We start from the raw sequence: 12852 nt of genomic DNA on the forward strand, positions 1-12852 counted from the left end.
TTTTTATTGCAAGAGTGGTTGTTTAAAGAAATTTTTTTGCTTCGAGCATTCACTTTTTTCAAATAATAAAGTTCCTTTTTACTTATTTAATTAGGACCACATGGTGACCTTTCAAAGTAACAAATATTAATATTAAAAATTTGAGGTAGCTATGTTTAGTTGTATCAGTTTTGGGTGATTATACCATTTGGAGGACATTAGTCTTTTGTTTTCTTAAATGTCATAATGGGCTCATAATGCCCATGCTTTATATATAAAAAAAAGTCGCTGCTGAGCTATTTCCATTATAGAAGTCTTATGGTGGTTTTGGAATCCTGAATGAACTGAAGAGATTACATGTGAATGTCTCATACACTTTGCAAAAATAACATGGCATGGCCAAAAGACAGCTGTGTAATTTCCCATCTTCCTCACCTCTCCCCACCCCCACCCCCCTGAAACTTACTGATCATCTCAGCAAGTGGTATTACCTTTCCCCATTTGACTAAGCCAAAATCTAGTAGTCTTCCTTGATCCCGTTTTACTCTCATCCTTATGATCGGATTACTATTGCTGTATAACAAACTACCTGAAAACTCAGTGGCACAAAGTGAAGAAGTATCTGTATGGGAAAGATATTGTAGTACCCAACTTTGGTAAAGGCTGTCAACCCCTGTTCACCTTCTGTCCACAACTATTCACATCCTTTCCACATGCAAAAAAACACCAGATACCTCCCTCAAAATTCCCAAAGTCTCATCTTATTGCTTGAAGTCTGTGATGGTGTCATCCAGATCAGATCCAGGTGCCGAGGATCTGTGGGTGTGGTTCTTCTAGCATGTTTCTCCTCAATCTCTGAAGAGCTATGGGTAAAAGATTCCAATTAACTTTCTCTCTTTCTCCCGTATGACCAACATGCAATGGGGGTCAAGCATAGGATAACCACTACAAGCATTCCCATTTAAAAAGGTGGGGGTGCAGAGAATGAGAGGCACACAAGCTGTCACCATTCAATGATGGTTCTGAAATTCAGTTGGGCACATCTTGTTGTTTTCTTGATAGGAGCTCATATCTGTCTAAGCGGTTGTTTTCTCTAGCTGTAAAATCTACCTTTCCTAGTGTTTGGCTTCACTCCGTGTGTTGTTATTCTGTCTTTTCCATAAGAAATAACCTACATTTGCAGCTGACTAGGCGGTGCTAGTCGTAAAGAACCCAGCTGCCAATGCAGGAGACAGGGGATACGGATTCGATTGCTGGGTCAGAAAGATCCGCTGAGGAGGACACGGCAACCCACTCCGGTTGGAGAATCCCATGGACAGAGGAGCCTAGTGGGCTACAGTCCATAGGGTCGCAAAAAATCGGACACGACTGAGGTGTCTTAGCATGCAAATTTTCTCTTACTGCTTCTGGCCCAAAGTAGGTCATGGGTCCAAAGACCCTACCCCCTTCATTTTATTGTGTATCTCCAGCCCTTTAGGTCCAAGGTGATGCAGTTATCTTTAATGCTTTTGGGCTTCCTGTATATCAAACCACATTAGACAAAAGACCCCCCCTGAAATCTCTTCAGTATCTGTAGGACAAAACCCTTAAGAGTCTGGGTGCCCATTGTTTAAAAAGGCATGCCCTGGGGCCGGGGCGGAGGCCGTGGGGCTGGGGCGGGGGTGGGTGTTGGGGGGTCCAGGCAGCAGCCATGAGGAGGCGGTTTAGCGAGTCCTCTGGGCAGAGAGTTCTCCTCTCTTCCCAGCCGCGGAGGCCATGAGGGCGCCGGGACGCGAGCTGCGTAACATCGCGATGGCTGCCCAAGGAGAACCCCAAGTTCAGTTCAAACTTGTTTTGATTGGTGATGGTGGTACTGGAAAAACAACATTCGTGAAGCATCATCTGACTGGTGAATTTGAGAAGAAGTATGTAGCTACCTTGGGTGTTGAGGTCCATCCTCTTGTGTTCCATACCAACAGAGGACCTATTAAGTTCAATGTGTGGGATACAGCTGGTCAGGAGAAATTTGGTGGACTGAGAGATGGTGATTATATACAAGCTCAGTGTGCCATTATAATGTTTGACGTAACATCAAGAGTTACTTACAAGAATGTGCCTAACTGGCATAGAGATCTGGTACGAGTGTGTGAGAACATCCCAGTTGTGTTGTGTGGCAACAAAGTGGATATTAAGGACAGAAAAGTTAAGGCAAAGTCAATTGTCTTCCACCGAAAGAAGAATCTTCAGTAGTATGACATTTCTGCCAAAAGTAACTGCAACTTTGAAAAGCCCTTCCTCTGGCTTGCTAGTAAACTGATTGGAGACCCTAACTTGGAGTTTGTCGCCATGCCTGCTCTTGCCCCGCCAGAGGTGGTCATGGACCCAGCCTTGGCAGCACAGTACGAGCACGATTTAGAGGCTGCTCAGACAACTGCTCTCCTGGATGAAGATGATGACCTGTGAGAAAGTGAAGCTGGGGCCCAGCGTCAGAAGTCTAGTTTTATAGGCAACTGTCCTGTGACGTCAGTGGTGCAGCGTGTTTGCCACTTTATTATGTAGCTAAGCAGAACATGTGCTTAATCTTTGGATGCTGAAGGAGATGGATGGGCTTTGGAGTGAATGTGGCAGTTAAAAAAAAAATACCTTCATTTTTTGGACCTGCATATTTAGGTGTTTTGGAACGCAGTTGTTTCCTCCTTGAGTTTCAAATATAAGACTGCTATAGTCACATGACAATATTGAGAGGTGGAATCTTGTTTGTTACTGTCATTCCCATTCCTTTTCGTTTAGAATCAGAATAAAGTTGTATTTCAAATTAAAAAATAAATAAATAAAAAGGCATGCCCTTAAATCCAGAAGGCCTTGTTTGTATTTGAAAGGTTTATGAGGTACCATCTTAAATCTTTCTGAAGTTTTAATGAAAGATTTTACAGTCGCTGTCTTTTCTTCATTCTAATATTGGAGACATTTTCCTAACAAGCTAGGATTTGATCTTTGCATTGAAGCCCTATCTCACTTTGAGATCTTCTGTGGAGAAATACTGAATGAACAATTTTTTAAAAAAGCCCAGAAAGACCTTTTATATTTCTGTTCAAGTTTACTTAAAAGCTAAATGGTTCCTTTTTCTTTATATCTACCTCTCTTACACATGGCTAAAAGAAACAGATTAGCACTTTTAGTATTCTGATTAAGAAATGTCCTTAGCCAAATCTGCCAGTTTATTAAGCATATTTTTTATTTTCTATGTAAATGCAGCCATAGGGTTGCCAAGCTTTCTGCCACTGTATAGCAAAGGCCAGTTTTTTCTCTCTTTTTTCCTAGCTTCCAATAACAGTTTCTTCCTTTTCATCCAGGCTTTCACTGAAGTCTCCTTAAAGGCCTTTCTAGCTTTCACTGACTGTCTTCACTGGATTTACTGGGTTTCACTTACCTTCATCACCTGTCTTTTTAAGATCCTTCGAGCTTTTTCCCATGGTCCAATTCCAAAGCCAGTGCCACATGTTTTAGGCTTTTGATATGTCTGAACTCCATTCTGGTACTATGTTTCTATTTTACTTGCTATTTTTGCATAAGCAACCACCTCATGATTTAGTAGCACAAATTATCTGTTTATTATATGTACAGATTCTGTGGATCAGGGATTTAGACAAAGTACGATAAAGATGGCTTGTTTCTGTTCTAAAACTTCTAGGATCTGAGTTGGTAGAACTCAGCAGCTAGGGGGGTCAATTTGATAGCTGGAGCCAGAATTATCTCAAGACGTCTTCATTTGTGTGTCTGGCAGTTGATGCTGACTGTCAGTAGTCCAACCTCAGCTTAGATGTTTGGTGAAGTACCTTCATGTGGCCTCTCTGTGTGGCCTGGGCTTTCTCACTGTGTGATGGACTCAGAGTAGCTGAATTTACTGCATTGAAACTCAGACGCTTCAAGTGTCATAGCATACAAAGTGTGTATTTGTTTCCTGTTGCTGCTGTAACAATATGCCCAAACTGGGTGGCTGAAAACAGAAATTCATTATCTCACAGCTCTGGAGCCTGGAAGTCTGAAATAAAGGTGTTGGCACGGCCATACTGCTTCTGAAGGCTCTAGGAAGGCTTCTGGAGGTTGGCAGCAGTCTTTCACATTCCCTGTCTTGCGGCTGCGTCCCTCTAATTTCTGCCTCTGTTTTCACGTGGCCTACTTTCCTCTGTATCTGTATGTCCTCTGCTCTTTTTATAAGGACGTGAGTTATACTGAAATTAGGGTCCACTCCGATCTACCATGTCCTTAATTTGACTAATTGCAGCTACAGAGCCCCTACTTCTAAACAAGGCCACTTTCTGACGTTTCGTGGGACACTGTTTAACCCAGTAGAAGTTGGAAGCTGCACTGTCTCTATAACTTAGCCTTGGAAGGCTAAGTAGGATCGTTTGCACTGTGCTTCGTTTGGTTGCAGCAGTCACAATCAGGCCCTGGTTTAACAGGAGCAAAGTTAGATTCTACTTATTGATGGAGGACTTTCAGGGTCACAGTGTAGAAGAATTTGTGCTATAAAATGTTTTTGTGTTCATCCTTGAAAAATGCAGGCTGCCACACCCTTATCCAGTTCGTGACCAAATTCTATTGATTCTGCCTCCAAAATATATCTCACATCTGTTCCCTTACTTTCTTTGCCACCCACTCATGCAAATAATTTCTCATCTGAATTATTGCATTAAACTCTTATCCGATCTTTCTGTACCCACTTTCGCCTCTTCTAACCTTTTTACCACCACGCTGCAAGAAAAGAGGTATTAAAACTATAAATTTGCTCATATCACTCTGTTTAAATCTCTTTGGAGGCTTCCAATTGCTTGTATGGGCTTCCCTGGTGGCTCAGATGGTAAAGAATCTGACTATAATGCAGGAGACCAGAATTCAATCCCTGGGTTGGGAAGATCCCCTGGAGAAGGGAATAGCAGCCCACTCCAGCATTCTTGCCTGGAGAATTCCATGGACAGAGGAGCCTGATGAGCTGTAGTCCATGGAGTTGCAAAGAGTGGGACACGACTGAGTGACTACCACACATCCGTACAATTGCATGTACAATACAATGTAGATGACTCCCAAAAGCTGAAGAGGCCTTGCAAAATCTGTCTTTCCAGCTGTCTCGATGAAAAGGCATGCCACCTTTTTCTTCATGTACTTGTCTCTAGTCACTCAGGCCTTTGATAGCTCTTGGATCAACCCAATCATGTTTGCATCTTAAAGACTTTGCACTTATACTTTCTTCTGCCTGGAAATCTCTTTCTTTGGTTCATTAGGCTCACATTTGACATATTCTATGTTTCATATTAAATGCTACCACTTTAACAATAATGATAATAATGATTATAGCTAATATTCTTTTGAGTTAGCTTAAAACATTTTTCAGACCTTAGAGCTAATCATTGTATCTGGATTATTTTTAAAAATCTCCAGTGAAAGAGGTTCTATTATCATTCTTATTTTATAGGTAATTATATGATGCTCCCAAAGTCGTACTACCTTGTGCTGTATAATACATACCATGTACTAGAGTTCAGAATTATACTTCAAGATTGTCTTACTGCAGATACAGCCCTTTCAACCACTAGACCCTGCTGCCTCTACAGGAAACCTCATTCTGTACTTTATTCTTAGTCATAACACTTTTCTTTTCTTCATTTAGTTGATCACTCTCTGTAGTTTAAAAAAAAAAAATATATATATATATACACACACACATATATATGTATATATTTATTTATTGCTTATCTTTCCAACTAGTATTAAGTATTTTTGTTATTCATAGCTCTGTCTTACCACCCACAAAGTACATGGCACATGGTAAATAATTAGTATTTTATGAATAAATGTAGTGGCATTTTGATAAATATTTAACCACCAGTTTGGGGTGGGGTTGGGGACTGACTGTAGCTTTTTTGAATTTCCATACTCTCACCTCAGAACTTATTTCAAGCTGCAAAGAATTTAACAACTGACTCACAGGATTCCTGAAAATTAAGTTCTAGCATAGCAGTCATTCTGGATGAACGAATGAATGATTGATGTAAAGAACAGAATAGCTCACCTTCAGTCACTGGTTTTCAAGGGGACAGGGGATGTTCTCTCTATAAGCTCTTGTGGTTTTAGTTCCGAAGAGATCAAACACAATGGTGAGGGTTCAGAGCATAGTTCCTGTTAGAGCTGCAGAAGGGCAATGAAGAGTTAACATAGCATCTGAAATACTGAATATCTCCACAACAATGTAGTGAGAAACACTGAGACCAGATACTGTCATTTCTTCATCTTTTTTTCACTGCCTCAGGTGTTGGCAAGGACATGTATGATTCAGAAGCAAGGACAGGATGACTTTGTTTTATCCTTTACAGGGAAAGGATAGCTGGGGTTGGAGTAGGAAGGAGTGAATAGAAAGGAGAAGGGGGAGGGGAGCCATTAATATTTCACGTTAGGTGTAAAAATGTTCAGTTGCAGCTTTGGCTAGGGAGAGAAATTTCCTTGAAAATATTTGTTGGAGTTTTATGCTAAATGATTATACAGAAGACTGATTTATGATTGGTCCAATTATTTACCTCTGTATGTAATATGGAGTGACATAGGCATTAGTTTTTAAATCACTATATGCCACTCAGCATTGCTGCCAACATTTTATTTGACAGTTAATTATAAAAATACTGCGTGAATTTTTTGATCAGCAGTCTCATGCTGGTTAGAATGTAGCAATAGATGTGAATGAATGTGTTGCATTTGGTGGGACTGTATTTATCACATTAGGTATGAAAGTCTTGGCATCATGTTGGCTGACTACAGCGTGGTAAGAGAAGGTGCTGAGATGCTTAGATGTCTCAGTCATGGACAGCATATAATACGCCTCTTATTTAACTGACAAGTCTACACACTTCAGTCCCATATCTTTCAGTCCCTTCACACTTTGCATAAGTAACATCTCCTATTATGCGCATTCACTCAGGGGTTTTGAAGGAATAAATTCTACTCTCCTTGCCAGCTCCAGGATCTAGAGTTTTAAAAGTGCATGTGTAATTAATTTTGATTTAGAATTTTGAGTAAATATCATGAGAAATGCTTTTCTCTTTGTTAATTTCCAGGTGTGAGTCTAAAGAAAACAGCAACTGTTTTTCTTAAAATCACATGAATAATATTGGAGCAAGACTGTCTCAGTTGGAGACAAAAACATTATATTTGTGTCTCATGGTAATCTATCCAAGGGTTAATGGACCCAGAACCCTCTGGACAGTTCACGAATCCACATAACAGGCTAGATTTTTGCATTAGGATTCCTGACTTAGCTGAAAAATGTGAAAAATCAGATGTAGCCAAAGAGTTCCCTATTGATTACAAATGTGAGGATCAAGAGTAAGTTATTCCATCTAAGGCAGCATTTATTTAAATTTAATAATCTTGGTAATCTCATTTTGGTTAGTAGTATATAAATCAATGACATTTTTAAGAGTATTAATTCCATTACATTTGAGGGGCTTCCTGTGACAGAATAGGCATTGATATCCAGTCATATTTTGGGGTGTCTGATTGTGCTCATCTCCTCCTACGAGAATCCCAAAATTGCAACTCACTACTGAACAGCCATCGACAGGAGAATGTTGGAACCCACCACAAAGATATCCCACATCCAAGGGAAAAGGAGAAGCCCCAAGGAGACAATAGGAGGGGTGAAATTGCATTTAGAATCAAACTCCATACCTGCCAGAGATGCTCAGAGGGCTCAGACAAAACCTTGTGTGCACCAGGACCCAGAGACCCCAGAGAACCTGAGCCAGACCTGCCTTTGAGTGTTTGTCTCCTGTGGAGGCATGGGTCAACAGTGGCCTAACATGGGGTCAGGGGCTCTGGCTGCAGCAGACCTGGATCACGCCCACATTGCAGGCAGATTCTTTACCAACTGAGGCGCAAGGGAAGCCCTAAGCACACATTTATTTCCTTACACATCACTTCCAGCTGTACCAAACTGCTTGAAGTGGTCAATGGATCATGCATTACGTTATTTGTGCTTTTGCACACACTTCTTCCTCTACCCAGAACTCCTGTCGTGTTAACTAACTCCTGTCATTCTTCAAAACTCAGCCTGGAAGTCATACCTCAGAGATGGTTAGTCCCCTTACTCTGTACCTCTACCCACAGCTGATGGTTTGGTACACTACTGTACACTGAACTTCTCCAAGGCAGTAACCAAGCATTCTTCAATGATTATGTGAAGTAGTCACCAGTGCAAGGAATTCTCTCACTTGAAATCTTTCCCCCTATTTTCAGCATTCCTTAATTAATTATAGTAAACCACACATACCTAAGGAGGATACTTTCCAAGATGCCCAGTGGATGCCTGAAACCAGAGGTAGTACCAAACCCTCACATATATTGTTTTTTCTGATACATACATACCTGTGATAAAGTTTAATTTATAAATTAGGTATAATAACAAAGAACAATAATAATAGAAAAATTATAACAATATACTATCATAAAAGGTGTGTAAATGTGCTCTATTTTGCTCTCAAAATATCTTATTGAACTGTACTCACCATTTGTGTGATGATGTGAGATGGTAAAATGCCTCCGTCATGAGATGAAGTGGGGTGAATGATGTAGGCATTGTGACATAGCATTAGACTGCCACTGACAATGTGTCAGAAAGAGGACTATCTGCTTCAAGTAACCCTTGATCATCCAGCCATTATGATGTCCATGGCTGGCTGTCAGGAGCAGATGTCAGTGGTTATGGATCCCAGATGGGAAGGAGTGGAAGAGGAAGAGATTTCATCAGACTGCTCAGAATAGCATGCAGTTTAAAATTTATAAGTTGTTTATTTCTGGAATTTTTCATTATTATTTTCAGACCATGGTTAACTAAACTGGAAAACAAAACCACACAAGGGGAGACTGTTGTCTTAAATCAGAGTCTCCTTACGGAAAAATAAATACACGTCAGTTTCCCCAATCTCTCCTAAAACTCTTCCCAGTTAACTCAGGCACATAAGTCAATACTTGTATGCTTTCTTCTTTTTCTTCCTTTTCCTCATGTCTTTTCATTTGTGAATCATGAGACAGCCCCAGTTATACAAAGTCCATGTATGCAAGCCAACATCTGTAGCCAAGAAAAGAAAATCTAAAATGTTTAATAGTCTACCAATAGCATCACTCTGTAACACGTTTTAAAATTTCTAGAAGACTCTGTCAAGTCTCTAATATTTCCATTATCCTCTCCTCAGTCTCAATACAATTTGCTTTACTTCCTATAACACTATTAAAAAAATAAATAAGAATATATTTCCTATTACTTTCATAATGATTATCAATGACAACATAAAGTTTCTATTGTATTTTTAATTAAATATATGATGATTCAACTGGAATACAGGTTACACAGACTTATGGTTTGACCTGGAAACTAATAACCATTTGTCAGAGTTACTGTGAGGAAAAAATGCTTTCCAGATTCTAAATAGCTACCTTACAAACTTTGAGACATAGTCCTTATGCAAGCTGTGGTCTACTTATATTCAAATTTGTATAGTTTATCTATAAATTCAAAGAAAATTTACACTGTTTTCCATATGTGCTTAGGGAAAATGAAAGTTTAGTGAAACATGTGCTTTAGAGTGGTGCAGATTTGGATTTGAATTTCACTGCAGCTGTTATTTTTTTCTGTATTAATGGATAGTTTAAGCCTCAGTTTCTTCATATGTAACATGAAGATAAATACTCCTGTGTGCATGTGTCAGGCAGCTAGTGTCGCCAGATAAAATACAAAGCAGTTAAGTTTGAATTCCATGAAAACAATGAATATTTTTCTGTAAACATTTTACACATATAATTTTAGTATGAAAATTTTCATTGTTGATCTGAAGCTCAGTTTTTAACTGGGCATGCTGTATTAGCATTTGTGAAGTATGGCAAACCTACAGAAGTGCTAGTTTATCTGTGTGATGCCCATATATATGTGATACAGAAAATGTGGGATTCCTTCTGCAGCCTTTAGCTACAGTGGTCAGCTATGCTGAAACTAAGTAGGTCTCTGCTAGCTTACTGCTACTCCCAAATGCTACCCTCTGCCTTAGCAAATTATGTAGTTACAGAGCCCCACCACTAAACAGTCTAATGAGAAATCACAATAGTGGTCATTCTTGGATTTTGTTCTTCAGAAACTATGTGGATAGATGAAGTGATTTTAGACACTCAATTTAAAAATATGATGGGATCTTTGAAGTTCAGCATAATACGTAAGAATGGGTGTGGGCTAAGTCACTTCAGTCGTGTCCAACTCTTTGCACCCCTATGGACTGTAGCCCGCCATGCTCTTCTGTCCGTGGGATTCTCCAGACAAGAATACTGGAGTAGGTTGCCTTCCCCTTCTCTAGGTAAGGATGGATAGACAGTATTTGAAAATCATCTGCTATTTGATATGGAAAAACTTAAGAGGCCATCCTAGCTACTCCTTTTTATACTGATAAGGGGCCTGACCCCCAGAGAGTTCAACAAATTTGCTTGAGCCCGGGCTGGAATTTCAACCCTCTGACTTCAGTCTCAGTCAAGGGAACATTTCATGCAGAGATGGGCTCAATAAAGGACAGAAATGGTATGGACCTAACAGAAGCAGAAGATATTAAGAAGAGGTGGCAAGAATACACAAAACTGTACAAAAATAGATCTTCATGACCCGTATAATCACGATGGTGTGATCACTCACCTAGAGCCAGACATCCTGGAATGTGAAGTCAAGTGGGCCTTAGAAAGCATTACTATGAACAAAGCTAGTGGAGGTGATGGAATTCCAGTTGAACTGTTTCAAATCTGAAAGATGATGCTGTGAAAGTGCTGCACTCAATATGCCAACAAATTTGGAAAACTCAGCAGTGGCCACATGACTGGAAAAGGTCACTTTTCATTCCAATCCCAAAGAAAGCCAATGCCAAAGAATGCTCAAACTACCGCACAATCGCACTCACCTCACATGCTAGTAAAGTAATGCTCAAAATTCTCCAAGCCAGGCTTCATCAATACGTGAACCGTGAACTTCCTGATGTTCAAGCTGGTTTTAGAAAAGGCAGAAGAACCAGAGATCAAATTGCCAACATACGCTGGATCATCGAAAAAGCAAGAGAGTTCCAGAAAAACATCTATTTCTGCTTTATTGACTATGCCAAAGCCTTTGACTGTGTGGATCACAATAAACTGTGGAAAAATCTGAGGGAGATGGGAATACCAGACCACCTGACCTGCCTCTTGAGAAATCTGTATGCAGGTCAGAAAGCAACAGTTAGAACTGGACATGGAACAACAGGCTGGTTCCAAATAGGAAAAGGAGTGCATCAAGGCTGTATATTGTCACCCTGCTTATTCAACTTCTATGCAGAGTACATCATGAGAAACGCTGGGCTGGAAGAAGCACAAGCTGGAATCAAGATTGCTGGGAGAAATATCAATAACCTCAGATATGCAGATGATACCACCCTTATGGCAGAAAGTGAAGAAGAACTAAAAAGCCTCTTGATGAAAGTGAAAGAGGAAAGTGAAAAGGCTGGCCTAAAGCTCAACATTCAGAAAACGAAGATCATGGCATCCGGTCCCATCACGTCATGGGAAATAGATGGGGAAACAGTGGAAACAGTGTCAGACTTTATTTTGGGGGGCTCCAAAATCACTGCAGATGATGACTGCAGCCATGAAATTAAAAGACGCTTACTCCTTGAAAGAAAAGTTATGACTAACCTAAATAGCGTATTCAAAAGCAGAGACATTACTTTGCCGACTAAGGTCCGTCTAGTCAAGGCTATGGTTTTTCCAGTAGTCATGTATGAATGTGAGAGTTAGACTGTGAAGAAGGCTGAGCGCTGAAGAATTGATGCTTTTGAACTGTGGTGTTGGAGAAGACTCTGGGGAGTCCTTTGGACTGCAAGGAGATCCAACCAGTCCATTCTGAAGGAGATCAGCGCTGGGATTTCTTTGGAAGGAATGATGCTAAAGCTGAGGCTCCAGTACTTTGGCCACCTCATGCGGAGAGTTGACTCATTGGAAAAGACTTTGATGCTGGGAGGGATTGAGGGCAGGAGGAGAAGGGAACGACAGAGGATGAGATGGCTGGATGGTATCACTGACTTGATGGACGTGAGTCTGAGTGAACTCCGGGAGTTGGTGATGCAGAGGGAGGCCTGGCGTGCTGTGATTCATGGGGTCGCAAAGAGTGGGACACGACTGAGAGACTGAACTGAACTGAACTGAGGGTTTTCTCCTACAGAGTTTCTCCTGCAGGGTTTCCTATCTAATTCCTTCTGTGACTTATTAGAATATGCTTGTATGCAGTGACAGGGTGTGATCTGTTTCATTTCCTCTGTGTGGTGCCTTGCCCAGGATCCTCAATTATATCCAGGAGGTATGGATATAATTGATAATTTGATGCACCATAGTGTGTAAACATTGCCCTCAAGTTGGCCACTGCATTTTTAATCATAAAATCATATCTATTAAAATATTTTTTATGCATTACATTGGGTCACATTAAAATGTGATTATTTAAAAATAATGATCTTATTCCCAGACCCTTATAAATAAAACACATTTCTTCCCATTCTTCAGACTATAGTGATACACTGTTGGTATCAAAGGTAGATTATAGTGTAACTTTCATCATTACAGCTTATTTGGTTATTCTTTGTTTTCAATAAAGTAGTAAAATTTAAATTTTTCTTAATTCAAATAAATTCTAAAAATGACATCTGTGGAAGGATTGGAAATTTGAACATTGGCTGTAAAGTGATGTTAAAAATCATTAATAATTCTTTAAGTGTGATAATGATATTGTAGTTAAATTTAGATACATGTGCTGATATGCCTGTGAATGTACTCTTGGATTAGTTTCAAAAT

The 12852-nt window shown here is 40.0% G+C and overlaps 1 protein-coding gene and 1 pseudogene across 2 annotated transcripts in view; both read left to right on the forward strand.

Annotated features, from left to right (window-relative positions):
- The window catches only part of NTNG1 (netrin G1), a 369085-nt gene that overhangs the window by 45416 nt on the left and 310817 nt on the right, over nucleotides 1-12852 (forward strand). The gene's annotated exons all lie outside the window — the stretch shown is intronic.
- LOC102189925 lies at nucleotides 1757-2696 on the forward strand (annotated as a pseudogene).

The sequence above is a fragment of the Capra hircus genome, chromosome 3 (assembly GCF_001704415.2).
Source record: "Capra hircus breed San Clemente chromosome 3, ASM170441v1, whole genome shotgun sequence".
Lineage (NCBI taxonomy): Eukaryota > Metazoa > Chordata > Mammalia > Artiodactyla > Bovidae > Capra > Capra hircus.